Genomic DNA, 15,978 nt, shown 5'->3' with positions numbered 1-15,978 from the left:
TAATCATAATAACAATAAAACAATTTCACAAGAATATGTGCAATATAATAATTTAATATTCTGGTAAGGGAAACAAAAAAATAAAAGAATGAAAACAAAAAGCTACAATAATAAAATATTTTCACAAAATGAAAAAATTAAAGGCAGAAATTAAGTTCAATATTCTTGTACTCATTTTGCTGAAAAATCAAGTTAGACTATACTGTCATAAATTTACAAAGACTAGACCAGCAGTTCTCAACAGGAGATGATTTTTAACCCCAGAGGACATTTCGCAAAGTCTGGAGATATTTGTGATCGTCGTGGCTAAGGGGGTGCTACTGGCATCTAGCAGGTTGGGCCAGGGAAGCTGCTAAACATTTGACAATGCCCAGGACAGCCCCTGACAACATAGAATTATCCACTCAAAATATCAGTGGTGTCCAGGCTGAGAAACTGAACTAGACTGAAATAGAGGCTATTTTCTTAGCTATACTCCTTAAGTTTACCACCGTCTCCTTACTGAAAAGGACCTAAAGATTGATATCTGAACCTAATATAAATCCATAAGAATTTATTTAGGATAGGTCTATAGAAAAATGCATGTATTTCTCATTTCTTACTCAATAAATCTTTCTGTCTTCCTAATAATTTCATAGCTATTATTTTATACAGATATCTGGGCTGGGTGAACTCACAACAATTGCTACCAAGATTCTGGCAAAATCTAATAAACAGCATCCTTTACAGAATGCTGTCTCAACCAGACCCATCTCTGCTAGAGTACACCATGTATTTCACATGTATCAGAGAATGATATTTCTATGTCCTTCACTGTTCATCAAGCCACGTAATCCGCTTCTCATACAAACCTTTACATTACCGAGATAGGAGTGTTTAGATTTGTTAGGCACCAAGAATTAGCAGATGAAGCTCAGATACTTGTGAAGTGACCATCAAGGATCAAACCCGAATGATGGGATGGGATGGGATGGGATGCATGCAGTAAGTAATCATATGGATATTAAGTTAAGTAGGATGTGAGTAATGCATTCAGGGCAGGAACATACACAGAATCAAAACCAGAGGAGCCGGAACTTAAAAATTTATCCTAGCTAAGAGAATAATCAAGAAATACGAAGTTTACTAAAAATAGATGATTCCAAATCCAATATAAGAATGACAGGGCAGAATGAAGCACGTTCAAGCATAAAAAGGGCAAAAAGCCAGTTCAGACTGGCTGGCCTAGAGCTAGGGATTCTGCCGTGGAGTAAAGGAAACATGGACCTATGAGCCAGGCCCAGGTTAAGTTTGACCAAGGACATGTGTGAGGCATAAGATGTATGATTATGCACAAACAATATTCGGCAGAAAGATGAAAAGATGCAGTCAAAAATTGATAGACTAATCTGGACTTTTTAACAACCTCTCAATGAGCAGATCATGATTGCAATTTCATTGCCATAGTTGTCTAATGAAACTTCAAATCACCCAATAACAGGAAAATTAAAGAATGATTAGTGACTTTCAAAATAAGCCTTTGATTCATAAAGTGATGATAATTATGATTAGCAATAATAAGTAAAACACACACTTCTATGGGCCAAGAACAAGATATTATTTTACTTTCCGATTTAATATTTACAGTAATCTTATGAGGTAGATACTAGCAATAACTTCAATTTACAGGTTAAAAAAAATGGGTAAGAAACAGGTCAAGGGACTTCCCTGGTGGCGCAGTGGTTAAGAATCCGCCTGCCAATGCAGGGGACAGGGGTTAGAGCCCTGGTCCGGGAAGATCCCACATGCCATGGAGCAGCTAAGCCCGTGCGCCACAACTACTGAGCCTGCGTGCCACAACTACTGAAGCCTGTGTACCTAGAGCCCATGCTCTGCAACAAGAGAAGCCACCTCAATGAAGCCCGCACACCGCAATGAAGAGTAGCCCTCGCTCGCCTCAACTAGAGAAAGCCCACCTGCAGCAACGAAGACCCAACGCAACCAAAAATAATTTTTAAAAAGATGTTATTCTAAAAAAAAATTATTTTCATAATAAAACAAAGTTATTTGCCTTTTTTGCAGCAGAGTTTTCCAGAAACTACATGATGTGTGATATTGCAACGGACTGAAGCAGAAACAGATATGAGAATTCAGCTGTCTTCTATTAAAACAGATATTGAAGACATTTGCAAAAATGTAAAACAATGCCATTCTCATAAAATCCTTTTGGTTTGGCATTTTTTTAATAAAAAAATGTTACTTCTGTTAAGATTATTATTGCTATTTTAAATGAATTATAAATAAATATTTTGTAATTTTCTTAGTTTTAATTTCTATTATGGGTAAACATTGGTAGATATACCCCAGAAAAACCCACATAAGAATTCTCTGGGGTTCTTTGATAATTTTTAAGAGTGTAAAAGATCCTAAGACTAAAAAGTTTGAGAACCACTGATCTGGTCATTTACAGACCTGCTGGTACGTTATAAGTAACATAAACCTGTCTCTGCTCATAGAAAAATGATCTGAACGTGGAATTCAAAAGGCAAGAGTAAAAAGCAAAAGTCCATAAGAGCAACTTCCCCAGCTGCTAAGAGTGGGCCGAGAATATCTTGCCATATAAAAACAACAGATTTTTTTAATCTCATTTAAAAATTAAATGAACCTCTTTTCTTATTTTAAAAGTAGAAAAGACTAGGATTAGCAGGGAAGCAGTTCAATATTTAATACTCTGTGGTAGAATATTTTATAGGTGGCATTAAAACAACAGAACTCAGCTATTCCAAGAGAAAGAAAGCTTCCTAAGATGTCTCATAGAAGCAATATTTGATGCCAGATGTCAGCACAGTTGAAGGATTTTTATGGTCCCTTCAAATTCATTATAAATAGAATGTGATAATATGACTAGAATGAAGACTGTAAGAAGCAATTTCCAAAGATAGGATAGTTTTATTTTCAGTTTTTCAAAATTGCAGCTAATAATTCTTGCTGAGATAGAAAAGTAGACCCTCCAAGGGCCCAATTCCCCTTTGTGACAGTTCTCTCTTTTTTTTTTTAAATTAATTAATTCATTTATTTATTTGGTTGCACTGGGTCTTAATTGCAGCTCTCTGGCTCCTTAGTTGTGGCTCACCGGATCCTTAGTTGTGGCATGAGAACTCTTAGTTGCAGCATGCATGTGGGATCTAGTTCCCCGACTAGGGATCAAACCCGGCCTCCCTGCATTGGGAGCGCAGAGTCTTAGCCACTGCACCACCAGGGAAGTCCCTTGTGACAGTTCTTAACTGACTGCACAAAGATGAAGGTAAACTGAGGCCAGCCCAACAAAATGGGGAGGGGGAGACACGAACCTCTCTTCTTGGGCCCCCATCTTCCATTTTCTTTCCCTTCACCTTCACAGCATCTCCTCTGAGTTCCCTGCTTCATGAGTCAGGGTTCTGGCTTGACCACCGGCTAACTATGGGGCGGCTCATCTCCGAGCCTCAACGGACTTGTTTAAAAATGGGTATAATTGAAATTTGCTAAGAGAGTAGAACTTAAGTGTTCTCACCAAGGGGGAAAAAAAAAGATAAATATGTGAGGTGATGGACATGTTCATTAACCAAATAGGGGGAATCCTTTCACAATATGTGCACGTATCAGATTACCGTGATATACACTTTAAGTATCTTACAATTATAGCTCAATGAAGCTGAAATTTAAAAATTATTTTTTAAATGGGAATGATAATAATGCCTACCACACAGGGTTACTGGAGTAAAATGAGAACAGTCCTTTAAAATTATATAGCTCCGAACACAATAGGCATGGTACAATTATTAACCTACTAAAATTCACATCCATGTAGAATATTCACACTAGGCATGCCCCATACTAGGTGGGGGTGTTAGAGACCCCCTGTGAGTCCAGAAGGGGAGCCAGGTTAGAAGTCTGTGGCTTCGGGTCAGGGTGGGAGGTGATGCTTAGTGGAGGGTTGACACGGTGCTTGCGACAGGCCCTCATCTTCCTTCCTGCCGCGTCTCCTTCAGCACATGTGATCACAATTCAAGGATTCTGGGGAGTCAGCCCTTAATCTCTTTTATTCCTATATGACTGTCCCTGAACTTCAGCCTCCCATCCCTTTACGTCGGATTGTTACCTTCTTACTCACCCTTTTACACTGGATTATTATCTTCTTGCTCAGCCACTGTGGAGTCCACAGCCCTCTGACCTCGCACTCCCCCCCTGGTTCTGGGGGCAGGGAGCATGGTGTAAGGACCCCGTTGGTGTGAGTAGTGTGGGAGGATGGAGGAGGCTGGGCAAGGGTCCGAGTGTTCAGGCAGGACATTGGCTTGGGGATACAGGAGGGATGCCACAGAAGGCAAGGGGTCCCAGGTACTCTGTGAGTAAATGCAGTTGGATTTGGTGATAAGGATGACAGAAAGGAATGGTAGGTTTTACAGGGAATATTCTGGACTGATTACAAATACACCCAAGCAAAAAATTTAAAACCTGTGTTTTCTGTAAAAATATAATAATTATTATAGCAATTTATATAAAATGCTGAACATTGCTGCTTAATTACCATGCATCTCTGTGACAATTATGTTTATTACTAGGCATGTGTGAGCTTACCTGTATTGTTTTCTTTGACAACAATAGCACACAGCTGCATCTGGGTGTTCACAGGTCACCATGTGGTATGGTCATCAGTTCCCTGTCCTGAGCAAGACAATAAAGGCCATAAAACACCAGATGAGCCTGCAGGGCCGTCACAGAGGCAGCCATTTGTTAGTGTGCACGTGTGTGTGTGTGTTCCTCCTTCTCTGTGTCTTCCATCTCTCCCTTTTATTTATCTGCTTTAGTTTGAAGAGAAAAGGTTGGTGAATCTTGAAGACGTGCCCACAATAACTGTGTCTGGAGTAGTGACTTAAGAGTTCTTTTAATAGCAGCAGCAAACTAAAACATTCAAACAAAAAAGATCCTTGTGTGATTTTTTTAGCTAGAAAAGAATCTGGAGACACTGTCCTGATTGTTCATCCTTTATTCTTTCCCATTGAAATAAATGACTAATTGGCACAAATTAAATTTTATTTCTTTTTGGAGGGTATATGCTGACAAGTGACCATATTACTTTTTGTAAATCATCTTCCAGGAAGAGAAAAAGCAGTGATGAGAAGGATTTTTCCCCTGATAATTTATTTGACAAGTTAAGAGCCAAGGGAAAATGCAAAAATAAATAAAATCCAGCCCTGATTTCAGAGGCATTACAACATAGTACAAGGGTCAGACAGTCGTGGATACTGTAACTGTGAAATAAGGAGATGTTATGGCCTTTTCCCATTTAGCAATGCACTAGGAAACTGCAGAACAAAAAGTTTTATATTTTCATTAAAGTTTAAGGTTAAAAAAAAGAAAAGGAGGGCAAAAAATGCCTATATTACAGTACGTTATCAAAATCTTCTGAACAGATTTAGCAATAATCAATGATAATTTTTTAAGCAGCACAACCTGTATTAAGATGTTAGTCAGTGAAATGAAATTTTTTTTGTTTTGTTGTGTCTATTTGTCAATTTGCTTTTAGTTTTTTTAAAATTTATTTATTTATTTTATTTTATTTTGGCTGTGTTGGGTCTTCGTTGCTGCGCGCGGGCTTTCTCTAGTTGCGGTGAGCGGGGGCTACTCTTCATTGCAGTGCGCGGGCTCAGTAGTTGTGGCTCGGAGGCTTTGGAGCACAGGCTCAGTAGTTGTGGCTTACGGGCTTAGTTGCTCTGTGGCATGTGGGATCTTCCTGGACCAGGGCTCGAACCCACGTCCCCTGCATTGGCAGGCGGATTCTTAACCACTGCGCCACCAGGGGAGTCCGGCTTTTAGCTTTTAAATACTAAATTCCTTCCCCAACCACACATTCCCTGATGCCATTTTCAGGTACAGTGGATTCACTTTTATGTGGTATTTAGATCACTGCAAAGATTGATGCAGTACACATGCATTATAAAACTTTTTTGGAAATCATTAGAAAAGCAGATACTCTGAGTTAAGAACAGAAAAAATTAGGTAAAGCAGAAGCTAAGGTTTTTGTGATCAAGTCCAGTACAGACCAGGAACGTAACGTGGGAGTTTATGGAAATGCAAACCTGAGACTCAGAAGAGTTAGACGGGCTAGAGAGATTCAGGCATATTGGCAAGAAGTGATCACGGGCAGAGCTAAGACTGTATAACCTGTGTCCCAGGAAAAGTGAGGATGGGGGTTTGGGAAATGGAGAAATGTTTAACTATATCAGATAGCTTAAGTAGAGTTTTCTCCAAACTTTTCCCATCCCAACTATTCAGGTCTGCACCTCCTGGGATCATACTGGGACCCCAGAGACCAGCATTAACAGCTCTGGAGGGTGAAGCCAGAGGAGGCTCTGAACGTGTGGATGGAGGACCAGAAAGGGGAAAATCTACTCTTAGGATCTATTTTGTTACCGAGTAAAATTAATTTATTTAAGATGTTAGAAAAGGAGGAAAGAAAGAAAGCTTCTAGCTACAGTATATGACAAGAAATGGTCCCTTACTATTAGTGTAACGTGTATAAGATGCCACCAAAAGCATTTTATTTTATTTTATTTTATTTTTTAATTTTTTTTTAACATCTTTATTGGAGTATAATTGCTTTACAATGGTGTGTTAGTTTCTACTTTATAACAAAGTGAATCAGTTATACATATACATATGTTCCCATATCTCTTCCCTCTTGCATCTCCCTCCCTCCCACCCTCCCTATCCCACCCCTCTAGGTGGTCACAAAGCACCGAGCTAATCTCCCTGTGCTATGCGGTTGCTTCCCACTAGCTATCTATTTTACGTTTGGTAGTGTATATATGTCCATTTTAATTTAGTGTACTCTTTTCTTTTATTAAATGTAAAAATACGAACAAGAGACTTGGTAAAGACTACGTAAATTGTCATCACACAAAGATTGTTACTTAATTGGATCTTCATCTGCTCTGTACAGAATTAGTTTTGCTTTATACAGAAAAGCGACTCTGGGCCTCTCCTATAGAGATGGCAAGCACTGACATTCCAGTATTAAGAGAATAGTGGTGAAAATGCCTCCACTATTTAAGTTGAAAGCAGAATGTTGATACTTGGCTCTTCGCCAAGTATTAGGACTATAAAAAAGATACTCACATCTTATATATATATATATATATATATAATATTTTTTTAGGTATGATAGTGACAACAGTAAACCATTAGTTAGACATCCTATGGTTATAGTAATTTTCTTAACAATAAACAACTTTTACTTCAGCTATTTCCTACAATGCATTTAAAAAAAAAATATGTTGGTAAAAACCCAGCCATGATTTCCTTACAAAAGTTCCTAATGTCAGTCTGCTGAGAATTAGAATGTGCCACCTCCCAGCTGCCACCCTTTCCTCTCAGGGAGTCTCCTCTCTTTTAAGGATGTCAGCAAGACAAATCTTCTGGGGTTTAAACAGCCAGCTTGGGAGCACCCAAACTAGCACACCTTGCAATGATTCCATTTGCCACCATGTTCGAAAACATCTGTATAGCATGTTTTGAGAAACTTTGTAACATGTCCTAACTATCGTTCTCCAACTGTTAAGTGATCTTACAACACCTGCAGAAGTTTGGGCTGCTTTTGTGCTGATTAATGTTCCAAATCTGATTGTCATTAGCTAGAGTTGGTAAATCTAAGGATAGAATCTATTGAATCGTGGCCCAGTCTCCCATCTCTGTTTTGTTTTCCCATAAGGCATTATGTTTCTGAACTGTGAATTCTTTCATATTTTCTGGAACTCAGGTCTAGGGGGAACTTTAAGTCAAGAAAGGCACAACCTGCTACTATGATCACAACTAACAGAAATAAATTGATCTACAAGTGAGCCCCAGAGTCGAGGCACCTGCCCAAGTTATGATCAGGGGCAGGGGAAAAATACTCCCACTGCATACATTTTAAAGAAGACAAAACAAAGCTATATTTTGGAATATATCCTGTGCTCAATGTACTTATTTTTGTTGTTTTTATTTTTGGCCACGCCACGAAGCATGTGGGATCTTAGTTCCCTGACCAGGGATGGAGCCCAGGACCTTGGCAGTGAACGCATGAAGTCCCAACCACTGGACCTCCAGGGAAGTCCCTTCGTTGTTTTTAAATGAAGTAAATTGGCCGGGCATAAAATTAAATTTTCTCATGATGGCTAAATTGTGTCCACTTGAAATACATATGAATTAATATTTTCATATATAATATATTGGAGAAATAAATTCACTTCAAAATGACTGACTCCCTAATGCTAAAAACTGAGAACAAAGTTTGGCTGATCCATGATTCCTAATGCATTTGGCTAAGGTGGTGCATTAACGTTAGTGTATTCTCCACAGACCTAGGCCTCTTTCTTGGCTTTCAGGGATCTCTTTCCTACCAGGGTGACACTTCCTTATTATCTTGAGGCCAGGGACCACATCTTATTCATCTACAGAGATGATGCCCATATTACATGGTACAAAGTGTTATGCAATCAATTCTTAATAACTTTTTATTAAATGAATTTTCTTTCTATCTAATAAGTTTTTTAAATGAATTTTCTTTGTTCTTAATAAATTTTTTTGAGGGCTTGTCACTCAAAAATTTTATGTGCTGTTATTATCCCATTTCACAGATGAGGAAACTGAGGCTCAAAGAGACTGAGTAATAAAATCAAGGTCCCAAAGGAAGAGTTGGGCCAGCATTCACAGTGAGGTAGGGTAACTCCAGAGGCTTTGCTCTTAATAACTTTACTGTATGCCTATTTCCTACTGGTTTGCTCAATTAAAAATCCATTGAGTACCTGCCATGTGCCAAACTCTGTTCCAAATGTCAGAGACAGAGCAGCAACCAGACAGACCAGGCCTGCACTCTCCTGGAGCTTACACTCTAGGGTGGAGAGTCGGAAAGAATATAGGGAGAAGGGGTAGGGAGAGAGAGAAAGAGGAGTGGAATTGCCCAATCATACAGGAACTCTATGTTTAACCATTTAAGGAAGTGCGAGACTGTTTTCCAAATCAGCTGCACCATTTTGGATCCCATCAATGAAGTACGTGGGTTCCAATTTCTCTACATCTTTGCCAACATTTGTTATTACCCGACTTTTTTAAAAAAAATAGCCATAATGAACTTCATTTTTAATCTGATGTAATTACTTCTAAAATAAAACCACAGATAAAGTCACAAATCACTCAGATTAAGGAAAAAAGAAAGTCTTAAATTTCCGAGCCCTAATTAAGCCCAAACACAGGCCGCAGAGCTTCTCCGTGCTGTGTGGGACAATGGTGCCCAGCACTCAGTGTCTGGGACGCCCACCAGCTATTTGGAGGCAAGTTTCCCAGATGGTCTTTAAATGATCAATCAGGCTACTTTTCATCACAAGACCCTTTCTCACACATCTTCCTCCCTGCTGTGTCGGTGGAAAATACAGGTGAAACGCTAACTCTGTTATACAGGCAACAGAAAGCCAACTGAGAAGTATGGGTTCAATTTTCTTTCCTATACATTTGCATTTTACAAGGGTCATATCTCATTAAGACAAAAGTAGATCACCAGTGCATTAGATCTTTACCAGAAAAAAGAAAGTCACCTCTTTATAAGTGGCTTATATCAGACTTGGGGTAATTTTTAAATTAAAGAAATACAAAATAAATTCTTATATACTGGGGGTATATTTTTACATCTATAGTGTAATTTTTACCTTTTAAAAGATATGTTCCAACTCTTGGGAATATTTTAAAACCTGGCCTAAAACAGTGTGTAAACAGTGCATGCATTTAGCAATTACGTTACACATTGTACAAAATGTAACCGTAATATCTAAAACCCCAGCACAGCAACCTCAGCCAACATATATTCCTGCAAGAAAATGTTACATAAAACTGGATTTGTAATAAGAACAAGAACTGACTATACATTTGGACTTTCCCATTTCTCTTTGTTATGATTAAAGAACTGCCAAACTCAATAAAATAACCAAGCATATTTGTACTAAAGGTTAAGAAAGGAGTGAAGTGGGTTTCAAACCACGGCTTCATGCTCTTTCAACTATGAAAGAACATCGATAAAATGTAACTGAAAATTCTTACCTTAAGAATTCTTTAGATGGTAGTTACATAAAATTCTTGTTTCCTGGTTTTTCACTTAGTGCTTTGATCTTATAACTATTTTTCTTGTCGGGAACTCCCACTGACTCCAATTTAAATAAATAAGGTTTGTTTTGAGATCCACTTCCATAGGAAGGCACTAATGAGAAGCCTTCGCTGTACTTAGTATATATAGCACAGTCCTTCCACAATTTTCCTTTGCCAATTACCTTGACTATCTCTCATTCCTTTTCCAACAACATTGGTGACTTTCGACAGAATACTATATTAAAATCATACTTAAAGTAACTTGTATCTTTCATTTGAAGACCTCTCAAAACTTGGTTTCTCATAAAATAAAACATCTCCCTGCCCATGCTTTCCAAGTGCCATGAATGTATAAACTTCCGTTTGTTGAGAAGGTTAAGAATTTTTCGTGCAGGACCTATAATGGAAAAGAATCTGAAAAACAACATATATATATATATGTATATGTGTAACAATCACTTTGCTGTACACTTGAAACTAACACAACATTGCAAATTAACTATACTTCAATTTAAAAAATGGTTAAAAAAAAGAGAAAAAAGAAAATGACACTGACTTCAGCAGGGCATTGGGGAGCTCTTTGCCTTGATGGAAAAGTCTTCACATCTTGCCTGTGGTGGTGGTTACATGCATGAATACATTTGTCCCACCTCACTATTTCCTTAAGATTCATGCATTTCATTGCATGTAAATTACGCCTGAATAAAGTTGTTTTTGTTTTAAAGAATTCTTTTGTGCAGGAAAAGACCTTTAAAATGATCTCTAAGCCACTAGTTCTCAAAATATGGTCCTCAGACAACCTACAAACTTGTTAGAAATGCAAATTCTCAGGCCCCACCTGGAGGCACTGAACCAGAAACTTGGGGGCTGGGCCTAGATAACTAGTTTTGAATAAGCCCTCCAGGTGATGCATGGTAAAGTTGGAAAATCACTAGTTTAGGCCAACACATTTTTTTTTTTTAAACAATTGAGGCATCTAAGCCTAAAATCGTAAATGTCAAAATTGGGATTCGATTCAAAATCGCTTGCAGGCTTCAAGGTGTGAAACACATCAAGGCAAATCTCACTTGCTTTTTTCCCCTTGACCCTGCTTGGTTAGTTCCATTTGGTTCAGAGTTGTGGGTTCCAAAAAGGCTGGACTCAGCAAAGAGAACTCGGTGATAACTGTTTTCAAAATCCTGTCCCAATCCCCCTTATTCCCCCCACCTCCACTTACATGATTTGTTGGAAAGTAAGCAGAGCATTGAATTTGGACACTAGAGTTCAGCCCCAGCTCCGTCTCTACCATTAACAGCTAAATACCTTCAGACAAATCACCTCCTTTCTCTTCTGCCTTCATCTGTGTAAAAATGAGTTGTATTCGGTTATATTAGAATTAAAGATTCTCCATACCTCAGAAATTTCATGATTCTCTGACCCTGACTTCTAAACAAATTTTCTCATTTTCACCATGCCAGGTGGAAAAAAATCCATTCCCTGGTGACCAGAAAATCTATATTCCCAATGCTTTTATTTCACACTTTCCCTCCATCCTAAGCCTACATTCTTTAAAAAATAGCTAGCGAGCTAGGGAATTCCCTGGCGGTCCAGCGGTTAGGACTCTGCGCTTTCACTGCCAGGGGCCCGGGGTTCAATCCCTGGTGGGGGAACTCCCACAAGCTGTGCTGTGCAGCCAAAAGCTAATGTGCTGTCATTGTTCAAATGTCAAACTATATCGCGTTGTGATCGTTAAAGCAGAATTTAAAGCATGACTCATAAAACAATCAAGAAAAAAAGACTGACCAAAAGCACTGGATGTTTTAACTTTTCCAAGAGTGGGAATTTAACATGCATAGAAGTTCAGTCTGAATTAATATTTGCATCATTTCCTTCGTGGATTTGATCACAGTCCAAAACAGCAAGAAAATTTCAAAAATATTTAAAGCAAATAGTGTTATAATATAGGTTAAATCATTGGTAATTAGCAAAGTCAACAGCTTTTCAGTTTGCTCACGTGGTGACGTCTGTTTACAGACATCGTATTCAATACATAGATGCCACTATACAGCTACGCAAAACGGCTTACAACTTCAGTTAAACTAAAGAGGAATAGTCCAGAAAATGGAACCACCTGGACTGCCAAAAAGAGTCACAGCACCAGTGGAGAGGGCTAGATGGTCCAAGGACTGCACTTACATTGACTTCTGATCATATTTTCAAGCCAAGCATCTGTACAGGATATCCACATCTGAAGTGTTGATGTATTTCTTAGACTTAATATCAAGGAGATAACATCATTAATAAACCCCATGCAGTGTCTTTCCATCTCTTCTCATGACTCTCCTAATAATTGCCATTTAACAGGAAAAGGTCACTTTCCAAGAAAAGTCAAAGAGAGCTGCACGGGTGAAGATCTTTTTCTTACCCATCAGCAACAGATACCGCTTCCTAACCTAAACACAAGTCTAAAGCCATAAATTTATTCTGGATTTTTAATTTCTCTGTAAGAAAGCTTTTCTAAGGATAAGAACCTTAACAGTTAGATACCAAAATAAAGATGTTGCAAACTTCCAAATTAAATTTGAAAGTATGTGAGAAAAAGGAAGAGAAGGAAAAATAACAGTATTTCAGGAAATTTCACAGGTTGTTTCATTAAAACAAGCAATGGCAATTTATAGAAAAAAAACATTGTGAAATCAGTATCACAAAGGATTAAATTAACTTCTTTTATTAATAGCTACATGAAAATACTTGTACATTTTATTTATTATATAAAGAAAACAAGACATACAAAAGAAGTTTAATTCCTCTAATGACTTCAAAGATAGTGGACATTAAAAAAATAAAAGCACAATATTTTAATGGCAATATTACCTGTATTTGTTGAGCAAGGAAAACTACTTACAAAGAAAAATAGCACAAATTTTAAGTAATTTTTTAGGATAGGAGTATTATATGCATATTATATGCTTTCAAAATATGTTTTTAGGGAATTTTCTGGCGGTCCGGTGGTTAGGACTTGGCACTTTCACTGCCAAGGGCCCAGGTTCGATCCCTGGTCGGGGAACTAGGATCCCGCAAGCCGCATAGTGCAGCCAAAAATAATATATACGTATATGTGTTTTTAAATGGAAAAAAGAGAATGAGCTGGGTATTTAAATCCATCAAAATATACCCTAATTGGATGTTGTGCCATATAAATTGTGTATCAAAACATTGTACATCAATGCCTATTCCTCAGTCTCTTACTGGATGTAACCAAATCCCATAGCTCTGAGTAAAGGAACCCCACATACGGATTGGACCTAGAAGTAAACTGACATAGCCACCATCACCATCACCAATGCCATCCTTTCCAAGGTAAGGGTCCCTTTTCAAGGTAAGAGTCTTCAGGCTGGACCAGACTCAGGTCAAGGTGGGCGATGGGTAGGGAGCCCCCCTCCCAAGCATATACCAGGACAGCTCTCTTGGGTACTGTATTCCTGTCAAGTCTTATCATTGTAACATGACTTCTGTTGTTCTTGGGCACAGTACAAAGAGACTTCAGTTTTGGATAAAACCGTTTGCTTAAAAAAATACTTCGGGGGCGGGGGTGGAAGTATCACTGAACTACAGAGTAACAAAAACCTTAGAAGTCTTAGGAGTTCCCAACCCCCCTCAACCTCCCCCCAGGCAGCTTTCTAAATGTTATCACTCTCCTCCTGGCCCCATCCTGCTCCTACCCCCAGGCCCTTGCTCTCAGAGAAGCTCCTCAAGTAGTTCTCCAAGACAATACAGTTCATAAGGTAAGAATTCCTTCAGCTCCCTCTACCTCTATTTCAAAGTCTTTCTTTCTCCCCATGTGTACAGCCTACTGGCTACCTACCTGCTATGGTGCCAGGCATTACGCCAGGCCCTTAGCACGTGTGAGCCAATTTAATCTCAAGGATAATGCTCTGCTTTACAAAAAAGGCTCAGAGAGGTTCAGGAATTCACCAGAGTTTCTTCATTTATGTGTTCCTCCTCTGTGTCTAAAAAGAAGCAACCCAGAGTTGATAACACTGTGTTGCATAATTGAAATTTGCTGAGAGTAGAACTAAATGTTCTCACCAGAAAAAAAAAAAAAAAAGTAAATATGTGAGGTGATGGATGTAAGTCCCTGGAGGGGATGGGGGAGAATCTTCACGATGTATACATATATCAAATCAGCACGTTGTACACTTTACGTACCTTACAATTGTATTTGTCAATTATGCCTCAAAAAACTGGGAAAACATTAAAAAATAAGATAAAATAAAACGGGGACTTCCCTGGTTGTCCAGTGGTTAAGAATCCGCCGGACGCTGGTTCAATCCCTGGTCAGGGAACTAAGATCCCACATGCCGTGGGGAAACTAAGCCCGTGGGCAGCAACTACGGAGCCCGAGCGCTCTAGAGCCCGTGAGCCACAGCTAGAGAGCCCTTGCACCCCAAGTACTGAGCCCCCGTGCTCTGGAGCCTGAGCGCCTCAACGAAGAGCCGTGCGCCACAACGAAGGACCCCGCACGCCGCAACAAAGATCCCATGTGCCGCAATTAAGACCCGACGCAGCCAAATAAATAAATATTAAAAAGAAAAGATAAAACGAAGCATCCCTATCAAATCTTACACACACACGCACGCACACACCTGTGCACACACACCCGTGCCTCTCACCTCTTCTGGGGATCTTATCAATTGCTCCATCCTCCTGTGACTTCCCTTTTTTCTAATCCAGTCTTTCCGTTAACCCCTGGGATGATAAACTTTATGTGCCAGCTTGACTGGACCGAGGGATGCCCAGATAGCTGGTATTTCTGGGCCCGTCTGTGAGGCTGTTTCTCCATCAGCGTTTGAACCTGAGTGAACAGTCAAGAGCTCCACATCCCCCGTGAGGGCGGCACCATCAGTCTCTTGGGGGCCCGCCTGGAACGGGAAAGCGGAAGCAAGGGCCAGTCCTCACTCTTCTTCTGGAGCAGGACGTCCATCCTCTGCTGCGCTGGCACATCGGCACTGCTGGTTCTCCAGCCTTCGGACTCCCGGCCTTAAACCAGCAGGCCCCTAGTTCTCAGGCCTGTGGGTTGGGACTGAACCACACCACCGACTTTCCTGGGTCTCCGGATGGCATTACGTTCCAAAAATGTCCTACATGCCACCACTTGGCAACATCCTCGGTGCCAAACGCCTAGGCCTGGTCCAGGCCCAGCGCTCCGGCCTCACTCACCACCCAGGCCTCCTGACGATCCTCCCTGCCGTGTCTCTTGTCCCAACAGACTCTCTCCGTTAATAGCCAAGGTGCCTCAAGAGAAAACATCAGGCCCCCGTTTAAAACCTCCAGTAGTTTCCCAGCGCCATTAAAACACAGAAGCCGAACGCTTCGCCCTGCCCAGCGAAGCCCTGCGCGAGCTGACGCTGCCTGGGATTCCAGCCTCCCCTCCTGCAGCCCTGCAGCCCTGCAGCCCTGGGCGTTCCCTCCCACCCCCCACTCATCCCCACCCATCCCCACCCCCCACTCATCCCCACCCATCCCCACCCCCCACTCATCCCTACCCATCCCCACCCCCCACTCATCCCCACCCCCTCCCCGCCCCCGACGGCTCACCTGGGTGACTGGGCGCTGCCCCTCCCCTCACTCAGGTCTCAGCGTCCCCGCCAGGGGTCCCGGCCTCTGCACAAGGGCCCCTCCCTCGCTTCACCCGCCTTGTAAGTTGTTTATAACATTTGCCACCGTCTGAAAATGTTTATGTACGTTCAGATTTATGTCTGTCTCCCCGACTAGATTGGGGCCCCTGAGGACAGCGTTTTAGTCACTGTTTCGCACGCCCTCCTGCAATAACAGTGTCTGACACAGACGAGCTATTCCGTAAATATT

General features: G+C 40.4%; 1 long non-coding RNA gene across 1 annotated transcript in view; it reads right to left on the bottom strand.

Annotated features, from left to right (window-relative positions):
• Positions 1-15,978, bottom strand: part of LOC133102062 (uncharacterized) — a 64,051-nt gene that overhangs the window by 12,357 nt on the left and 35,716 nt on the right. Inside the window, exon 3 of the long non-coding RNA XR_009702841.1 lies at positions 4,594-4,680. This is a non-coding gene — a long non-coding RNA (uncharacterized LOC133102062). The remainder of the gene's footprint in view (positions 1-4,593; positions 4,681-15,978) is intronic.

The sequence above is a fragment of the Eubalaena glacialis genome, chromosome 12, assembly GCF_028564815.1.
Source record: "Eubalaena glacialis isolate mEubGla1 chromosome 12, mEubGla1.1.hap2.+ XY, whole genome shotgun sequence".
Classification (NCBI taxonomy): Eukaryota; Metazoa; Chordata; class Mammalia; order Artiodactyla; family Balaenidae; genus Eubalaena; species Eubalaena glacialis.
Note: the sequence above shows the minus strand (reverse complement) of the source record. Positions and strands in the feature narration are given on the sequence as shown.